Here is a 20,647-nt window from a genome sequence, read left to right as displayed (position 1 = left end):
ACATTTATACTTTGTGAAATCATTTTTATCTTATCTAAAATGTTAGTGTGGTTTTATTTATACAAGCGATAACCTCCTGCTAATTACACTTAAGAGTTTTAAATAAATTAGTATTAAAAGAAGATTGGACTAGATTATGTATACTTTTTAAAAATAAAATAGAAAATACATTTATAAGTTCAGAATGTTTATCAATAATTTATTTTGGAAGGTAAAAGTGAATCAACATTTTGCATGATCAACCAAATCTACATATAAATAATTTTCTGTATTTTGTGAATCATTGGTATCAACCATACATATCTTATACATATTTATTAGAATTATTCATTATTGGTACTGAAAGCTGCTATAAATTGATGGTGGTCTCTCCTTGATCATTAAAGAAACATTTTATGGATAGTCCTATCAACTATATTAATAATAAGCAAATGTAATCAATCGCAATTTCTATTTCCCAATCCCATGACATTTCACTGTCATCTTCTGCTCTTATATAGGCAATAAATACAAAAAACCACAAACACATACATATGCTCTAAATTCATCTGCCATTTCATATATGTGTACATATGTACATAAATGAAATTACACTTGGTTCAAAGTTGAGAGAAAACAAGTTTAGTTATTCCTGATAAATATTTTTAAAAAGTCAGTAAAAAGCACTTGATAAATTATTCAAGAGAAATATAACAAAATAAACACAATTTCACAAAAATTTAAAAAACAAATGCAAACATTTTTAAAAGCATACTACCAAAATCTTTTATAAAATGATTATAGAAAAGTTCTAACATGATAATATATACAACAAATATGGATAGAAACTATTTCTCTATTAAAAAGTTAATAGTACAAGATTTAGATTACATAATAATAACACAGAACCAGTTATAAGCTAAAACTGGGAGGCTGGAAGGCAAAAATAAAACATAACTAGCCATAAAGATGAAAAATGAGCAGGAGACAAAGATGTACTAAACAATTTCTGTGACAGGTAAAGTTGGCCTGAAAATATTCATTCGGAATGTAATCCAAAATGTTAAACACCTAAAAGAGGAATTTTGTTGAAAACAGTGGTTTCCAAGAATATATGAGGCCATCATCTTATATGTACATAAAACCAGGATCAAAATACATATGATGAAAACATTGGATGTATCTGTAATCACATTTAAAAACTTATATATAACTTTCAAATACCAGCCGATTAAGTAAACAAATAGATAAGTGGAAGAAATACATTATTTTAAGAACATAGTTAATAGGTTGCTATATTTGTGTATTTTATATTACTTGTATCTTATAAACATAAGGAAGAACACGTAGTCGATTTTTTTTGTTGTTGCTGTTGTTTGTCTCTTGAAAGGCTACAATTCAATGGCCCTGTTATAGCTCACTGCCACCTTGAACTCCTGGGTTCAAGCAACCCTCTCTTCTTGGCCTCACAAAGTGCTGAGATTAGAACATGTATTTTATGGTTTTTTTAAAAAAAACTTTGAAGTTCAAGAGAACAAGTGTATTACGTAGCTGTATTGTGTCATGGGGCTTGTACAGATTATGTAGTTACCCAGGTATTAAGTCTAGCACTCATTATTTTCCCAGATCTTATCCCTCCTCTCATTGTCCATCCTCCAAAAGACCCCAGTGTGTGTTGTTTCCCTCTATGTCCAAGCACATGGGGTTTTTAAAAGTTGATTTAGCAAATTGACCATTTATTTGTCCTCAAATAAAATTTTAATACATTCAAAATAGAGGAAAACATACAGTTGACATTGTGCATTTTACCATCGAATAACACTGCAAATAGTAAAATTTACCACTTCCCCACTAAAAGAAAGAATTTCTTCACTTTGATATTTTCACTTGGATTAGAGAGGAATATGAAGAGAAATTAGAAACTGAATGAAAAAGAGTCCCAGTGAGAATAAGATACAGTCATGCAGTGCCTCAGAAGGATGTTTTGGTCAACAGCAGACTGTCTATTTGATGGTCGTCTCATGAGATTACAATAAAGCTGAAAGTTCCTCGCGCTTAGTGACCTCATAGCCATTGGAACATTGTAGTGCAATACATTACTCATGCGTTTGTTGTGATGCTGGTGTAAAGAAACCTGAGCTGCCCGTTGTGTAAAATAAGGATAGCACACACCATTTTGAACAGTGTGCATTACTTAATAACATAATAAGAAGAAACTCTTACTGGCTTATGTATTTATTGTACTATGCTTTTATTATTTTAGCATATACCTAATATATGCTAAATAATATGAATATCATGTACTTCATATATGCTAAAATAATATGAAGCATATACTAAAAATGAGGTACATGCTAACATATACACACATATATATATATATATGTATATATATATATATATATTCTTCTTTTTACACTCAGATCACTACAAACACGTAAGTAATGCATTACACTACAATGTCACAATGGCTATGAGTTTGCAAAGTTATAGGAATTTTTCAACTCCATTAAAATCTCATGGGACCACTGCCATATAGATATGATAAGATATATATATATATATATATATATATATATATATGTATAAAGTTAACTGTACATCAGTCTCAGGCAGGTCCTTCAGGAGTTATTTTAGAAGGTATTGTTAGCATAGGAGACAATGAACGTTACTGTCCCTGAAGACCTTCCAGTGGGACAAAATGTGGAGGTGGAAGATAGATATATTGATGATCCTGACACTGTGTAGGCCTAGGCTAATGTGTGTGTTTGTTTTTAACAAAAAGTCTAAAAGAAAAAAAATTAAAAATATAAAAATCTTATATAATAATGTCAATAAAATATTTTTGCACAAATATACAATATGCTTGTGTCTTAAGCTAAGTATTATTAAAAAAAGAAAGTTAAAAATTAACAGTTTATAAGGTAAAAGCACTACAGTAAACTATGTTTAACTTATTACTGAAGAAAGATAAATACGCTTTTTTTAAATTTAGTGTAGCCTAAATGTAGACTAGTTCTTATAAACTGTATGGTAGTGCACAGCAGCATCACAGGCCTTCAGACCCACTCACTACTCACTCCTAGACTCACCTAGAACAACTTTCAGTCCTGGAAATCCCACTGAAGGTAAACGTCCCATGCCTATGTGCCACTTTTTATCTTTTATACCGTTTTTACTGTGCCTTTTCTAGGTTTAGGCATGTTTCAATTCACAAATACTAATGTTACAATTGCCTACAGTATTCAATACAGTCACATGATGTGCAGGTTTGTAGCCTAGGAGCAACAGCCTAAACCCTACAGTCAGGTATGTATTAGGCTATACCATCAAGGTTTGTGTAAGTACACTCAATGTTTGCGAAAGGACAAAACTGCCTAACGGCACATTTCTCAGGACGTACCATCACCATGTGATGCATGACTGCATATATTGTTAAAGTGAACTAAATATGGCCTGAGAAAGACTCCGTACTTCCATATTTGAGTCCTTGTGGATGAACTGTCACCTAACTTAATAGGTAGACAAGACTGAAAACCTAACTTAGGAGTGTGCACCTGTAACAATAGCTGAGTCTTGGCCAATCCCAGCAGCCATACTTCAACCACTCATACACTGGTGAGAGTTCAAACTGTGTTCAAGTAAGGCAAATGCCATCGTGCTGTACCCAATCCAGTAGTTTCTATACCTCATTTCCCATTTCTGTACTTCACTTCCATTTTCTTTGCTATAAATCTTCAGCTATATGGCTGTGGTAGAGTCTCTGAATCCGCTATGATTCTAGGGGCTGCCCAGTTAACAAAAGCAAAGCTTTCATTTCTCAATTAAACTCCTTTAAATTTAATTCAGCTGAAGTTTTTCTTGTAACTATATATTTATATATTAAATATAGGATTCAAGTAAAACAGTCTTACAGGAAAATGCATAGGCCTGAAATCATTGTTACAAATCAAGCAATATTAATAAACACTTTCTTAAAAGTACAAAACATTTTGTACATTTTTATTTTCTACAAAACTATTAGAATGACTTTCATCAAATGCCTAACCACTGCAAATGTAGTTATCGTATTTCCAGCTTCCATGGTGCTAGACAGCCAGCCATGACGTCAAGGACATATGTTTTTGTCTCAACAGCACTACACCTACAGACTCCAAATTAAATATTAGGCAGTTTATACTAAGGCTTTCTGCTTAACAACCTAAAAACCTTAATGGATGTGATGGTCAATTTCATATGTCAACTTGGCTGGGACCCAAATTAAACATTAAACATGGGTGACTAGATTACACAGTATGTCTAGGTGTGTCTGTGAGGGTATTTCCTAATAAGATTACCATTTGGATCTACAGAATTCACAAAATAGATTACCCTCCCCAACCTGAGTGAGCATAATCCAATCCACTGCAGGCCTAAATAGAACAAAAGAACAGAAGATAGAAGAATTCACTCTCTCTACCTGACTGCTTAAACCAGAACATCAGTCTTCCCTGTCCTTGACCGTGAAGTGTAAACATAATTTTATATATGCGACATTACCTGTCCTCCAGTTATTAGAACTAAGCCATCAGCGTTCCTGGGTCTGCAGCTTTCAGGCAGCTGATTATGGGACTTCTCAGTTTCCCACTACATGATGCATGAGCTAATTCCTTACAATAAATAACACAAACACACACACACACGCGCGCGCGCACACACGCACACGCACACACACACAATTGGTTTTGTTTCTCTGGATAACTCTTATACAATGGCTTTTATACCGTAAGTTATTTGCGGCTGTAACATGTTGGCACCTGTGAGTTGGTTGCTGTGAATTGTTTTAAATTGTCTTTAGGACAGAACCATGGAGCCTTTGGGCTATGCTGAAAAGCAGCTCCTATTGGAGATGCTCCCTCACAGCAGAAGGCACAGGAGCAAAGCTTTTTATTCAAACTTAGTTCTATAAAAAAGGGGAAGTGATGGTCAATTATACTTCCAAATGGAAAATTTTAAAATATGTATCCCTATTTTACACAAGCATAAACATAAATTGTAGGTGCATTATAGTATGATTTCAGAGTGCAGGATATCCTTATAAAACTGAAAGGTAAAACAGTACAATATCTCATGAACCTAGAGCACAGAAAGAATTCTAAAATAGGGCCTGAAATACTTTAGCAATAATAAAAAGAATAATAAATTGGACTATTTGGATATTAATAACATTCATTCATCAAAAAAGTGATATTAACAAAGGGAAAAGAAAATTATATACATGATACAGGGCTTATATCCAGAATACACGAAGAATTTCTATAAATCAGTTACAAATGGTATAATTTACTTTAAATATTATCAAGGAAATATAGCACTTCAAACTAGAATATGATCAGAAAAAGTATATAAATGTGTGCTCAACTTTGTATGTTTTCAAGGAAGTACAAATTCAACCACAAGGAAATATTACTACAGGCATACCATGGAGATATTGGGGATTCAGTTCCAGACCACCGCAATAAAGAAAATATCACAATAAAGCAAGTTACACAACTTTTTGATGTCCCAATGTATATATAATTATGTTTACATTACACTCTAGAGTCTATTAAGTGTGCCATAGCATTATGTCTAAAAAAAAAAAAAAACCCAATCTGCCTACCTTAAGAATAAGATAATATTATATCTACAGAACTCTCCACTCCAAATCCATAGAATATACATTCTTCTCAGCACCACATCACACTCTAAAATTGACCACATAATTGGAAGTAAATCATTCCTCAGCAAATGCAAAAGAATGGAAATCATAACAAACAGTCTCTCAGACCACAGTGCAATCAAATTAGAACTCAAGATTAAGAAACTAACTCAGAACCACGTAACTTCACGGACTCTAAACAATTTGCTCCTGAATGACGACTGGTTAAACAATAAAATGAAGGCAGAAATAAAGATGTTCTTCAAAACCAATGAGAAAAAAGACACAACGTAGCAGAATCTCTGGGACACATTTAAAGCAATGTCTAGAGGAAAATTTATAGCAATAACTGCCCACATGAGAATCGAGGAAAGATCTAAAATCGACACCCTATCAACAAAATGGAAAGAGCTAGAGGAGCAAGACCAAACAAATTCAAAAGCTAGCAGAAGACAAGAAATAACTAAGATCGGGGCAGAACTGAAGGAGACAGAGACACAAAAAAAAACTTTAAAAAATTAATAAATCCAGGAGCTTGTTTTTTGAAAAGATCAACAAAATAGACCACTGGCCAGATTAATAAAAAAGAAAAGAGAGAAGAATCAAATAGATGCAACAAAAAATGATAAAGGTGGTATCACCACCGATTCCACAGAAATACAAACTACCATCAGAGATTACTATGAACAACTATGCACATAAATCAGTAAATCTGGAAGAAATGGATAAACTCCTGGACACTTACACCCTCCCAAGACTAAACCAGGCCAAAATTAAATTCCTGAATGGACCAATAACAACGTCTGAAACTTAGGCATCAGGCCACCTGACTTCTAATAGAGGCCTAGGATGTAACACCACACATCTGCAACCATCTGATCTTTGATAAACCTGACAAAAATAAGCAATGAGGAAAAGATTTCCTGTTTAACAAATTATGTTGGGAAAACTGGAGGGTTGGACCCAGGTCCCACCTAAAGAAGCTGTCTGGCCATGACTGCCACAGCTACTGTGCTGTGCTGTGGGGAACAGCCCAGTATAACCCGTCCAGCCTCCCTAGCACTGACAGGCAAACACCGCTGACTAGAGCTGCAGTAATGTCAGTTACCCCTCACACCAGGAACTCAGTTATCTTAAGCAGACTCCTGGCTGTTGTGCTGGCGGGTGGGGATTTCAAGCCAGGGGGCCTTAAATTGCAAGATTCCATGGGAGTGGGACCTACTGCATGAGGTTGCCTGGCTCCCTGGCTTCAGACTCCTTTCAACAGGAGTGGATGGCTTTCCTGCCACCCTGGAGTTCCGGGAAGAGAATGTGAAAACTCCTGCAACTCAGTGTCTGTCCCAACGGATCCAACCTGTGCAGTTGCCATGGGTCAGCCCAGTGTTGTGCTTGGGACCCAAGTCCCTGGTGGTGTAGGCACACAAGGAAATCTTCTGATCTACAGATTGTAAAAACCCATGGAAAAAGTGTAGAACCCCAGGTGGATAGCATGGTCCCTTACTGCCTCCCTTGGCTGGGGAAGGGAGGCCCCTTTGCCCTGTGTAGCTCCCAGGTGAAGCATCAGTCCACCCTGCATTTTCTTGTTCTACATGGTTCACCCAACCGCTTAGTCAGTTTCCACTGAGAAAATCTGGGTATCTCAGCTGGAAATGCCTTTTGTGTCATCTCATTGGGAGCTGCAGACCAGAGCTGTTTCTACTCAGCCACCTTGCCCCACCACCCCGCCGAGAACAACTCTTAATAAAATATTTTAAAAATTAGTATGACAATATTAAAAGGATACTTTATCTGACAAAGAAGGAAACTGAGGAAGAACTCAGCTTTTGAATCTACTTTTCAAATACAATTAAAGCAGAGAACGTGAGAAATTATGAAGTCATTTTATGCCCAAAGTTATAAAGAAGAAAACTATATCAGGGACCAAGAAGGCCACAATAAATTCTCTCCAACAACCAAGATGCTTAATTAGGATCCCAGTGGTTAAGCCTTAGGGTTAAGAGATTACTTGAAATATGTCAGCAAGGACAGAAGCAAGTCAGTGTAACATCTGAAGAAAAAATAGCTGATAATTTTCCAAGACTGATGAAAAATATTAAGGCAGAAATTTAAAGCAAAATCTACAAAAAGGAACACAAATTCAAAGAAAACCTCAACTGGGCATATCTCAGCCAAATTGCAAAAAAACTGCAAAAAGTAACAAAAAGAAAATCATAAATGCAGACAGGATAAAGAAAGATTAACTTTAGCAGAATAACAATATCTTTGAGCACATATCTCAAGAGAAACAGTGGGTATCAAGAAATAATGGAATGATATCTTTAAAGTAGAATAGAAAATGACTGCTAGCTCAGAATTCTGTAGCCAGGAAAATCTTCTTTAACGATGAAAGTGAGTGTCATGAAGACAAGGGCAGCTATCTAAGCAGCACATCACTACTTGCATAAAAGCAGCTAGAGCATGCTCATCAGAAAACACTACAGACAAAGGACCACTGGTATGGTTGTCGTCCTCATTTTCCTAGCACACTGAGAGGGAACATTCAACATCTAATGGAGCAGGCGTCGGAGTCTAGGAGTATTGTCCCAGTTTGGATTGGGGGCTCTGCATTGCATGATTCGGAAAGTATTGCTCCTTCCTGGCCAGGATTCAACAAGAACATGATAGGACAGAACTTACGATAGTGGCTCCATTGTCATAGCTCAATTTTCATATGTAGGGCTAAACACAATCCCTGCCTGGCTATCCATGGAGTCTAGGATGTCCAAACCTTGTGGTTGCAACTCTGTTATGTAAAATCATCAGCATTCATGGTTCATAAAGCACCCTGGCTAGATAGGGAGGTTTGAGTCTAAGCCTAAGTTTGACCAAAGTTGGGGCCTTCACACTGAACCTTAAACAGTTTCTGTGGAGCTTCACAGAAACTAACAGCTTTGCTGGGAGCCCATTCGACATAGCATGATAATTGGAAGAAACAACACCTACCTCTCAGTAAAATGAATATATTTGTGGAAAAAATTACTTGTAAGAATATTCCAGCAAAACTACAGTAAAGATAAGAACACATGTACAGATAGAGGAGAATAACACACACCAGGGCCTATTGGAGGGTGGAAGAGGATCAGGAAAAATAACTAATGGATATGAGGCTTAATACTTTGGTGATGAAACAATTTGTATAACCAACCCCTGACACACATTTGCCTATGTTACAAAGCTGCACATCCTGTACATGTACCCCTGAACTTAAAATAAAAATTTAAAAACCTGCAATAAAGGTAAAATGAAAGGAATAGAAGGGAAATTATTCTAGATAGAAGTGGGGAGATATAGAAAGAAATAAAGAAAAAAATTTAACAGTAAAAACTTGTGTCACTACAATTAATTCTAAAATACATAAAAACAGTAATATCTTGTGGGGTTATAAATAAACATAAAATTAAAATATTCAACTATAATTCCAAGTAAATAAGGAGTGAGATGCACTTGTAATAATAAGTTTCTTTAGAAGCATAGATCTATAAATTAACCAGGAAGTCATAAACATCTTAAAGGGTTTGTAATTAATCACTGATACATGTTGTAATCTATAGCCTTATGATTAAAGGAAATAATTAGGTATGACTAACAAAGAAATAGATGTAAATAGTAGATAAATAAAATAATCCATGCAAAAGATGGTATAAAAGGTGAGAAAAGAAATATTAAAAAGTGAGAAGAAATAGGTAATAGACAAGAAGCAAATATGCATTTACCTTATTGTTTCTAAAATACAAAAGTTACCAGACTATCTTAATAAATAAAACTCAGCTATATACTTATTATAAAAGACTCATATAGAAAAGTGGTTAAGGAAGATTAAAAATATGGAAAGTAAAATGATAGAAAACATTCATAAAAATAAAATTGACATGCTTTATGAATATCAACATTAGATTATAAGGTAAAAAGCATTATGAGACAAACAGATATATTTTAATAACATGTTCTATTTGCCCACAATAAATAGCAATTTTTAATGTGTATATACATAATGATATGACACAGAAAGTTACGAAGCGAGAATAAAGGACCTAAAAATGCAAATAGAATACTCTCAATTATAATGGAAGATTTTTAACATTTCTCTCTCTTTCACTGACAGATAAAAGAAAAACAATGATAATTAGCACATTTGTAAAAGATTTGTAAAACATAATTAACATTATGAATGCATGGGTCTTTAGAGCATTGAACCCAACAACTAAAGAACACACAGTTTTCTTTTCCAAGTTCAGATGGAATGTTTATAACAATTGATCCTATGTTAGACCCTCAAGGAAGTCAGTGCATTTCCCAGGACTGAAATTATACCCAGTAATTTTTCTTCCTGCCATGAAATTAAGCCAGAAATCAATTTAAAATAAAACAAAAGATTAAAATATATATTTGGAAATTAAGCAACACATGCATCAAGAAGAAAATGGATTCAAAATGAGAAAGTGCATTGAAACCGATTGACAATGAAAATCCAGTATGTGAAAATGTGTGAGAAGCAGCTTCTTAGAAGGATACACACACACACACACACACACACACACACACACACAGTATTAAAAAGGATAGTCTGAAAATCAGTGGCCTGAAATTATCTTTCTAGAACTAGATATATAATGGAAAATTAGTAGAGATAACTGAAGAATAAAATAACAGCAGAAATTATTTGTATAAAATATACAGTAAAGAGAATCAATGGAACCTAAAATTATTACTTTAAATAGACCAATATAATTGATAAAACATTGGGAACATTATTTTACAAGATACCAAAAAGGAAAAGGATAATACCAAACATCAGGGAAAAAATTAGAATAACAACATACAGTCTACAAACACAGTTTGAAAAATAAATTTTAACAAATAATTTCTGGAATAAATGGCCTTGACTCTTCCATAGAAAACAATGAAGAGACATTTTGCAGATTGCTACATGATGCCAGTGTAACTTTTACACCAAAACTTGACACAAATGTCAGTAGAATGAAAAATAAAAATCCCAGATCAATGTCATCACGAACATGGATAAGATCTTCACAAAATATTAGCAGAGCTTTCTGTGATTTTATATAACCACAAAGGTGAGTATATTAGAGAAATTCATGGTTGTTAAATATTTAGGAAGCATTTAATGCATATCATTATATCAACAAATCAAAGTCTTTATTAGCAGATACAAAATAAAATTGAAGTCTTTTGTAATAATAAAAAACTCAGCAGAGTGCAATAGAAAATAAAATTCTTAATCTACTAAACGATAGCCACGGAAAACCTGGTGAAAAATCTTACTTGGCCACAAAATATTGAAAGGACAAAGATATGATATTACTACTTCTAGATGGCAATGTGCTGGTGGCCCTAGAAGTTTCATTGAGTAGGAAAAAATGTTTTGAGTATTGGAGACAAAAAGCAAATTTCTCATTGAAAGGAAACATGACAGTGCATTTAAAATATCCAACAAACTCCATAAATGAATTATTCAAATCACGACAGACAAATTGGTTGTATACACCAACCAGAAAGTGTTAGAAATAAAATCTTTAAAAATTCAAAATTTACAAGAACATCAAAACAGGCAAATATTTGGTAATATTTTTAGTAAGCAACCTCCAAGAATTCTGCACAGAAAAATATAAAACATTAAAATTATATAGGAGATAAATGTATTTATGAATAGAACATTCAATATTATGAAAAGTATTTTTTTCTTAATAAATCTATAGATTCAGTACAACCAATGCCAGAATCCTCTGCCACAGTTTTGAACTAAGTTTTCCTTACTTTTCAACAAGTGTCCAGTGAAATTTTTATTTTACAGAGCTCGAATACAGAGATGTGAATATATGGTGAAAATGACATCTAGCTATACGTTATTTGAAAAATCATATATTAATGGAAAAGATTTTAAGGAAAAGAAAGGGAAAAAATTCCATGTGTTATTTAAAGGAAACACAAAGCAATCTGATACAGAGTTTTGTTTTAAGTCAACAATGGATACACCATACAATTGCAAACAGAGAGAGAAAAAGAGGGTGGGGTGATTGAGAGAGACAGAGAAAGAGAAAAATACAATTAGAATATGTCGGGTTATAATTAAAATATATATTTAATAATAAAACCTTATGTGGAAAATTATAAAATACTATTGAAGGAGATGAAAGAAGTTCTGAACTAATGAACATGTATGCCATGTTCTAAGATGAGCTGAATTGATATAATAAAAATACCAGCTTCCTAAAATCAATATATGCAAGAGCATATTAGTATGTGAATTTACCTGAGTTATTTTGACTCGGGTGACAGTATAAAACTTAGCAGATAAAAGCCTGAGTATGAAACAAAACTATTATACCCATAATATGCATATTTTACAAACGGAAAGAAAAAATTCTTGTATGTGATTACTGAAACCCTCAAATAGAAAAAGTTGGCAAAAACGATCAAATCTTGGAGATTGGTAGGAAAATTTCTCTGGGAAGAGCTGAGGTAGTGGCCTGTGGAATCCTCTCTCACCCTCCCTACTAAAAAGAGCTATATAAGTATTCTAACACTTGGAAGGTATGGACACACTCTTCCTGCGTTTCTTCCTGGAAAATCTTTTCCATTAGTATATGATTTTTCAAATAGTTGCAGTGAGCCAAGATCAAACCATCATATTTCAGGCTGAGTGACAGAACAAGACTCCGTCTCAAAGAACAAAAAAAGATAAAAAAAAGAAAAGAGAAACGGCTACCATACATTTGAATTACAGAGAGCCCCTAACTTTTACTGCAAATGACAGCAGCACAAGGCAGAGAACTAAAAGCTAAAGAATGTGTATATCATGGGGGTGGGAAAAGGTCACAGAGAAAGAGAAAGAGAGAGACAGAGACAGAGATAGAAAGGGAGAGAGGGAGACGGAAAGGAAAGAGAGGGAGGTCAAGACAGTCTTATCTTTTTGCTGCATTAAAAGTGTAGGAAACAGAATATGAGAGAGTAACTTACTTTTACATAGTGTAGTTAAACTGTAATGAAACTAACGTTAATTGCCAAGAAAATGATGTGTTTGAGAATGCAAATGCATCAAAGGCTGTATTTGATTCAAAGAGTGCATGAGAAAGGGAACATAGATAAAAGCTGATTTTGAATGTGTATAGATTGGGGGGGAATCAAAATCTGAAAATCAATATAAGCCTTAAGAAACTTGTACAGGCATGTTGACAGCTTTATTATTCAAAATGGCCAAAAAGTGGGGAAAACCCATTAATGTAATAAAATCAACATGGTACACCCATTTGATGGAATATTACTCAGTAATAATACATAATGAAGTATTGACACATGCTACAACATGGATGCACATTGAAATAATTTGCCATGTTAAGAAGAACAAAACACATAAAAAACCACATATTTTACAACTTTGTTTATGTAAAATTTTCAGAATAGGCAAATCTATAGAGACAGCAAGTAATTTAGTAATTGCCAGGGTTTGGGACAGAGAGAAATGAGGACTGACTATGAATGGGCACAGGTTATTTGGAAGGAGGTGATGAAAATATTCTAAAGCAAATATTGGTGATGACTGCACAAGTCTATGAATACACCAAAAACCATTCAATTATACACCTTAAATGGGTGAATTTTATGGTGTTTGAAATAATCCCAATTAAGCTATTATAAAAAATAATGTAAGAAGAATTTAAAAGACACTTGCTATACATGCCAAATAGAAGATTCAAGGAAAAATGCACAAGCTGCATGACTTGAGAGTTACACCAACACTGGCCATGAAAACTGAAGACCTACACTTCTATTTCTAGCAATGGCAGCGTGGGTCGTTTGGATGAACCCGCAAATAAAAACAAATTTTTGAATTGATGGGAATGTTTTGAAAAATCAAGTTCTTAACGTCATAAAGAATTGACAAAATACTAAGAACCATTAAGCTAAGAAAGAAAACAAAATTATAATGAAGAATTAGAGTCCAGATTGTGATGTGAGGTGACAGGAGCTGAAACTACTTTTTCTCTAGAGGAATGGCTAATCCCAACAAACTTGGGTTTAGCATTTAGTTTTTCTGTGGAAAGAATGGTAAACAGGCTAAAAGGAAAAAGTCTGATAATGTCAGCTGTTAGGAGATAGAGAAACAAGAATGTGTCTGGTGAAAGTGAAAATCAGTAAAGTCATTTTGCAAAATAATTGTTGAGTAATTAAAGACTTTCAGATATACCGAACAACATAGATGAATCACTAATAGATGCAATTTTGGGAAAAAGAAACAAACAGAAAAATGGGTACATCTATAATTAAAATATTCAAAAGAGTGCAACGTTATTTAGTGTTATATACCTAGTTGTGAAACAATTTTTAAAAGAGGAATCAACAAAAATGTACTTAAACAATTTAGGATAGGGTTACATCTGTAATAGAAGAATTTAGCCACATTCAAACTGATTCACATGGCGAACCATTGATATTTGCTATTTAATAATTAGCAATATGCATAACCTAAGGCACACATTACTTGTATTAATGTATGTCTAGCTATATATTGTGATTTACATTACAAATGAATAAATAAATAAAATGATGAGACTCATTGTCTAAAGTACCTGCCAAATTTCTTGGGTCTTGCAACCACCTTGCCTCTCCACTGCATGTGCACTGGAACAGTTGATTCAGCTCTGGGCTTTTATCTCATGCTGATCCACATGGGGTTGGAAGTCACTTGTGTTAACACCAGACACACATTTAATAGGGAAGGGCATTAACTCTGATCAATAAAATGAGAGGTATTACTTTGTATTCCACCTTTGCCTTCTTATTCTGGTGTTTTAAGCTCTTACTTGGATTCTCTGATCTGTATTAGCACCCCCATACTTATTTTTCAAAATATGAAAAATAAATTTCATATATTTGTATACACAAGAAACAAAAATGTAAAAGCAATTCATCAACTCCCCCTAAAAATCTTAAAGAATCTGTATGCAGTTAACTGCTTAGGTTTAGATAAGTTTCTTTACTGATTTATATGTCCAACTATAATGTTTGATTTTATTACCTTAAATATTTCTCCTTTAGTATAAGACACACTGAAACAATGTCAATTATATGTTGACATGAAAAATATCCAGATATAATTTATGCATTATTTATCAACTAACCCTTCTTTGGTCAAGAAAGGATGAATTATTTGTTTTGGCAAAATTACTGTAAATGTTTATAAAATTTTGTAGTAAAACCTAACAAGCACATATGTGTTAAGCTTAAATGTACCAGGTTCCTGACTTTAATGTGCATTACACCCATCTTATAGTGACACTTAACATGTTGATTATATCACTCTAGAATATTTGAATTTATACTCGTGTGTAAATAAATCATCAAAGTCATCAGGAAATTTACCAAGCATAATTTGAGAATTTGTTAAAACCAAACTTTATTCACTACCTTTATTCCAAATATAAATGGTTGAATTCATATCATAGAAGTCATTGTGAGAACATGCTCAGTTGTACAGGAATAGAGCCTCATGGTCACTAACTTGAACCAAAAGATTCAAGGGTAAATAAAATGCTGAAATGTAGTATTTAAATTATATAGTTTTGTTTTCAAAGCATTGTATTATTCAAAGAAAGAATAGATTATCTTACAGAAAATTGTAGGTGACATTCTAGATTAAGTTATAATCACATAAATATTCCATCATGGTCAATAAAAGGTAATGTTCAATGCTCATCAGCAAAATATTTTTTACAAAAACAATCTGATTAGTCAGAACTGATGACCTAATGAGTCGGTGCTCAGAGCAATTATAGTCCTGTTCTTGATGGGTGTCCTAATGATCCAAGGTTATGCTAAAATTACATTGTAAGAAAACACAACAGGAAATTCCACTGTGCTTTCAGTGGATTAAAATGACAGGCAAAATTTCTTTATCTGTAGATATTTGCCTTGGAATATAAGGCTCTATCCTTAATGTGTTTGTATAATATAATAATGTATATAAAATGTAGGGCTACTTACTAGAATTAGAGACAAATAGACTACCAATTGGTAGTACGATCATAAATACTTTAAGGTTCCCTTATTTCATCTGAAAATTGAGTTAGCAAATTTAAATCTTGCCTCTCTTTTCACAGGTTAACAGTCAACAAGTGCTTGACCCAAATGTATTAATACACAGCATGGAAATGTTAAGGCATTTATTTTAATTGTTAGACAATTCACACTTAGAGGTTATTCTTTATGTTTAGTTAAAATATAGTCACAATTTTAAATTTATAGATTTTGTTCTATTTGACAACATGAGCAAAATGCATTTTTCATGCACATGATTTCCCTGTTATCTTTTGAAATTACTCTCATGTATGATACAACTCCAATTAATTTGTTAGTTATTTTGTCTTACCTTCATTTTTATCTCCATTATAATCACTCAATGAACTTCAATTTGCTAATATTGAGTTTACTATTTTTTACTATTCCTATATTAATCTTTTCCTACCTTTCTGTGTAGAAAATGCAGAGAGCTTGACACTTTATGTAACCTATCCAGAGGGAAAGTCAGCTTTTGATTCCAAAGTTAAAGAAGCCCTATCAAAACTTAATTCTTCCCTAGAAATGTCACTTCTCTCAAACCTCCTCGACAGAATTTCTCATTATTTCAAGCATGACATTCACAAAAGCCGAGAGGAATAGCATTCTGTTGATTCAAAACTTCCAATTCCTTAGCACCCTCTTGATCTTATGACTCAAGTCAGCAAAATAAACCACTTCATTCCTTGTAGTGTTAATATCACACTCACTCCAAAATTGTTTGCTCACAATTTTAATGTCTGGCTTTCAGTCACTCTCTATCTCTATCCTGGGTTTGCTGATGTTTAGAAGTTACGGTTGTCTAGGCTCATCATTCATGCTCTAATTAACTCTACAAATACCTGGAACTTCTTAATCCCAAAGATTTTACCCTGCACTCAACTTTAATGATTTATACTCAAAACAGTACTTCAGATCATAAAAATCAAACACATCTGTGAGTAAGATGCCTCAACTTACATGCTTTTAACCTATGCCAACGATTTCTGTCCACTGGGTTTTCTTGTGTTGTGTCTTCTCTATATAGCCGTCTGCCTTTAACCTTGACTTTTGCCTAATCTTTGGACATTTCAATTTATTTCCTAAACTCTAAGCATTTTCTTTCTTCTTTTACTTTTTTTCTCTAGACTATAATTAGTCATACTTAATTTTCTCCCATTACAAGTTTTTTTATTTTGTGCTATTTCAAAATATCAAAGCAAAACCATAGCTTTGATTGCAACACTAAGGAGTGCTATCACATAACATTTTTATACTATAAAAAGTATATGTAGTATAGTTTATAAGTGTTAAATATAAGGTTTATATATGTTATAAAGTTTTATGGTTTTAACTAGAGTGCAGATTTTATACTCAAAAAACTAAGAACTGCTAGAAAACAGTATACATCATGTCTAGCAATGGCAAAACAAGTTCAAGGACTTCATATTCAGTTAGATTATCTACACTGCTGAACATCATTTAATTTTTCTTTTCTCAGTGCACTCAGAGAGCTGAGATATCAGGGCAGCTACCCACCCTGATATAAAAGATGTGTACCTCTAGGGAGAGAAGGAGACATGAGTGCTGATTCACATGGGGACAAACATGAGAAGAGAGACCGCCATTTAAGCAAGTAGAAATAATTCAGTAAATTTTTATTTATTTACTTATTTTTACCAAATTACCAAAAGCTAAATATAAGCAACAATGAGAGTACAGAACCCCAAAAGTTTCAGGCAAAAGTGAAGTTGGCCTCCACTCATGTGCTCTTCTCTATGGATCATCACGGAGTATAGTCAGCCCTCTGTATTTGCCCATGCAGAACCTGTATATACAGAAGGCCAACTTTTCAATTATGGCTGAATCTGCAGATGCAGGAACCTGTTTTTATGCAGGGCCTACTAGGAGACATGAACATCCACAGATTTTGGCATGTGTCAGAGTCCTGGAGCCAACCCTCCACGGTTGAGAAACCAAGAGATGATTGTACTTACAGCAAAAGATTAGAAAAAGGCTCTCTCTATATATCATAAAAGTTTGAAAAAAGAGTAAATATCATAATGAGAAAAATAAGATATCTTACATATACTCTTCTACTAATAGAAAATAGATCAAAAGTTTTAGCTTTGGTTAGGAAGAAAAAAAAAAACTTTACCACTTCCAGGAACAAAAAAGAGAACGGGGAAGAAAAATATCTACCCCTGGGTAAGAAAAGGAATACCATATTGAATAGATACTATTAGAGATACCCTGCCACTGGGGGTGGCTCAAGAATACTAAAAAAAGTACCTCCTCTAAGATTTAGGACCTTCCTAAGCCAGAGGCTGAACCATGACAACAGATAGCCTCTTTGTGTTACCCTACCATACTAGCAAGCACTGAGAAACAAGCAAAAACAGTTTATTGCTAAAAAAGGAACAAGAGGTTAAAAAGAGACCCTCTCTTAGCTATAGGCTCAAAGGGATGGCTACGAGCTGAAGGCGAAGGTGACAGCAAGAAAAATTATGTGATACACAGATATCACTCTAAGAACAATATAATGCTAGAAGAACTTGAAGCTACTAGTTTATTGGAGGAAACCATCATAACAACATAACTAACTCACAGCCCAACTCATGATTGAATTCAAATCTGTACCCCACACCTTTTAAAGACATAGCAGAAAAAAGACATGTCCATTTTCAAGCACAAATACACATAATATCTGACTATTTATAAAAATTTTCAGACAGATACAAATCAAGGAGGAAAACAGAAAGGAAAATCTACTATCAATCATAAAACAATCAAAAGGACCTGACTCAGACGTGATTCAAATGCTTAACTATCAGCCAGGAAATTTAAAATAATGATGATGAATATGATAAAGGTAGCAGTAGAAAATGTGGAAAATGTGTATTGCATGTGAGGAATTTCACCAGAGAGGTGAAAATAAGTAAATAAAAATATTTGATTAAAAAAATTAAAATAGAATTGGAATATTTTTGACAGGCTCATCAGTAATCTTTTATTGTACTGAAAACGTTTAAGTCAATAACCACTTTTATTCTTATCTAAGACTAAAGCTATTAGCATAGGGTTTGGCATAAACTGTGAATTCAATAAATGCCTTTTAATAAATAGATTTACTATTTTTAAAATATTAATTGCAAGATTTCAAATAATATTTTAAAAACATGAATTAAGGAATAATTTGCATGCAATAAAGGTCAGGTATTTTAAAGATAAACATTAATTGTTTTTATGCAATTTACAGTGAAGTGCAAATATCACTTAAATCTAATTTTGGAACATTTCAATCATCCCACAAAAACCTTTCAAATTCATTTACCTACCGATCCATCTATCTATGCTTTTTTTTTTGAGGGTGAGGGGGATGGAGTCTCACTCTATCACCAGGCTGGAGTGCAGTGGAGCTATCTTGGCTCACTGCAATCTTCACCTCCCTGGTTCAAGCAATTCTCCTGCCTCAGTCTCCCGAGTAGCTGGGACTACAGGTGCATGCCACCACGCCCAGCTAATTTTTGTATTTTTAGTAGAGATGAGGTTTCACCATGTTGGCCAGGATGGTCTTGATGTCTTGACCTTGTGATCTGCCCCGCCTTGGCCTCCCAAAGTGCTGGGATTACAGACATGAGCCATCACTCCTGGCCTCTATGCTTTAACAAAGCATATTTTATTCATTTTTCTTTTATTTTTGTGCACATGTGATATAGAAGGTATTTGTTATCTCACTCTTATTGCCTTTTATTAAAAAATTTTTCTGTTGCTCTGTGTGTGTGTGTGTGTGTGTGTGTGTGTGTGTGTGTGTTTTCTAAATACATTATAGATGGAATATAATTGAAAGGGTTAAGTCAAGAAACAAAGTATGCACACCTAAGTGTGCTGTGGAAGAGATTCACGCAGAATAACTTAAAGGACTGCTATCTGAGAAACAAGAGGTAGAAGAAAAGGTGAATCGAGGAAATAAAAGCTGAATCTATTTTTAGACTCTTTAGATCTAAAAATAGATTCAGTTTAGATCTTTATTGAGATCAGAAACTTTCACAGGCGTGTGTGTCAAGTATGATAAACTAAGCATAAGCATAACAAGTATTAAATCAGTGAATAGTAGGTCTCGGCACTTAATTAATGTAGTCATTCACTTGTATTATTGCAGTCAAGGACATCACTTTCCTAAAAAGACGGACATCTCAACTTATTTTTTGGTGTGACAGATGGAGACAAGAGAGGGAAAAGCAAAGCACATTTATGGTCATGTTGACTCTGTAAACCAAAAACAGACATGCTCTGCTGGGGTGTGCTGCTCCACCAAGAGAAAATGTATAGGCAGGGAAACACTTGTTTATAGTTTCTGACTGTTATCACACATTTATTCTAGTACAGAGGAGCTTTGGTTGCCAGAGGGTCAAATATCAATACATCTACTCATTTTCCTGAGTATACAATATTAAAAATCGAAAACTGGATCATAACATCTCAGCCTATACCTTGAGTAGAGAAAAAAGAAATAATATATGCAAATATTTGCCTCTGCCAGAGCAGTTTCACTGTATAGTAAATGACTTTCTCAGAATATCCCATAAACCCAGGTTAGTCCTCTTCTCGTTACTAACTGCATAAATTGGCAATAAAAATCCACACAATGCAGTCCTCAAATCTCATCTCTGAGAAATAAGATTCTTATGTCATCTGGTAAATAGTGAAGTAATCTAAATAAAAACCTTCTAAAACACACATTAAAAACTATAGGCCAAAGTATACTTACAGCAATTTGAAATAAAACAAAGAAAACTTAAAGCCTTAAAATTTTCGCAAAACATGGTGGCTAGCAAGATGGCCAAATAGGAACAGCTCCAGTCTACAGCTCCCAGCGAGATCAACACAGAAGGC

This window comes from Cebus imitator, unplaced genomic scaffold, assembly GCF_001604975.1.
Source record: "Cebus imitator isolate Cc_AM_T3 unplaced genomic scaffold, Cebus_imitator-1.0 Scaffold374, whole genome shotgun sequence".
Taxonomy (NCBI): Eukaryota; Metazoa; Chordata; class Mammalia; order Primates; family Cebidae; genus Cebus; species Cebus imitator.
Note: the sequence above shows the minus strand (reverse complement) of the source record.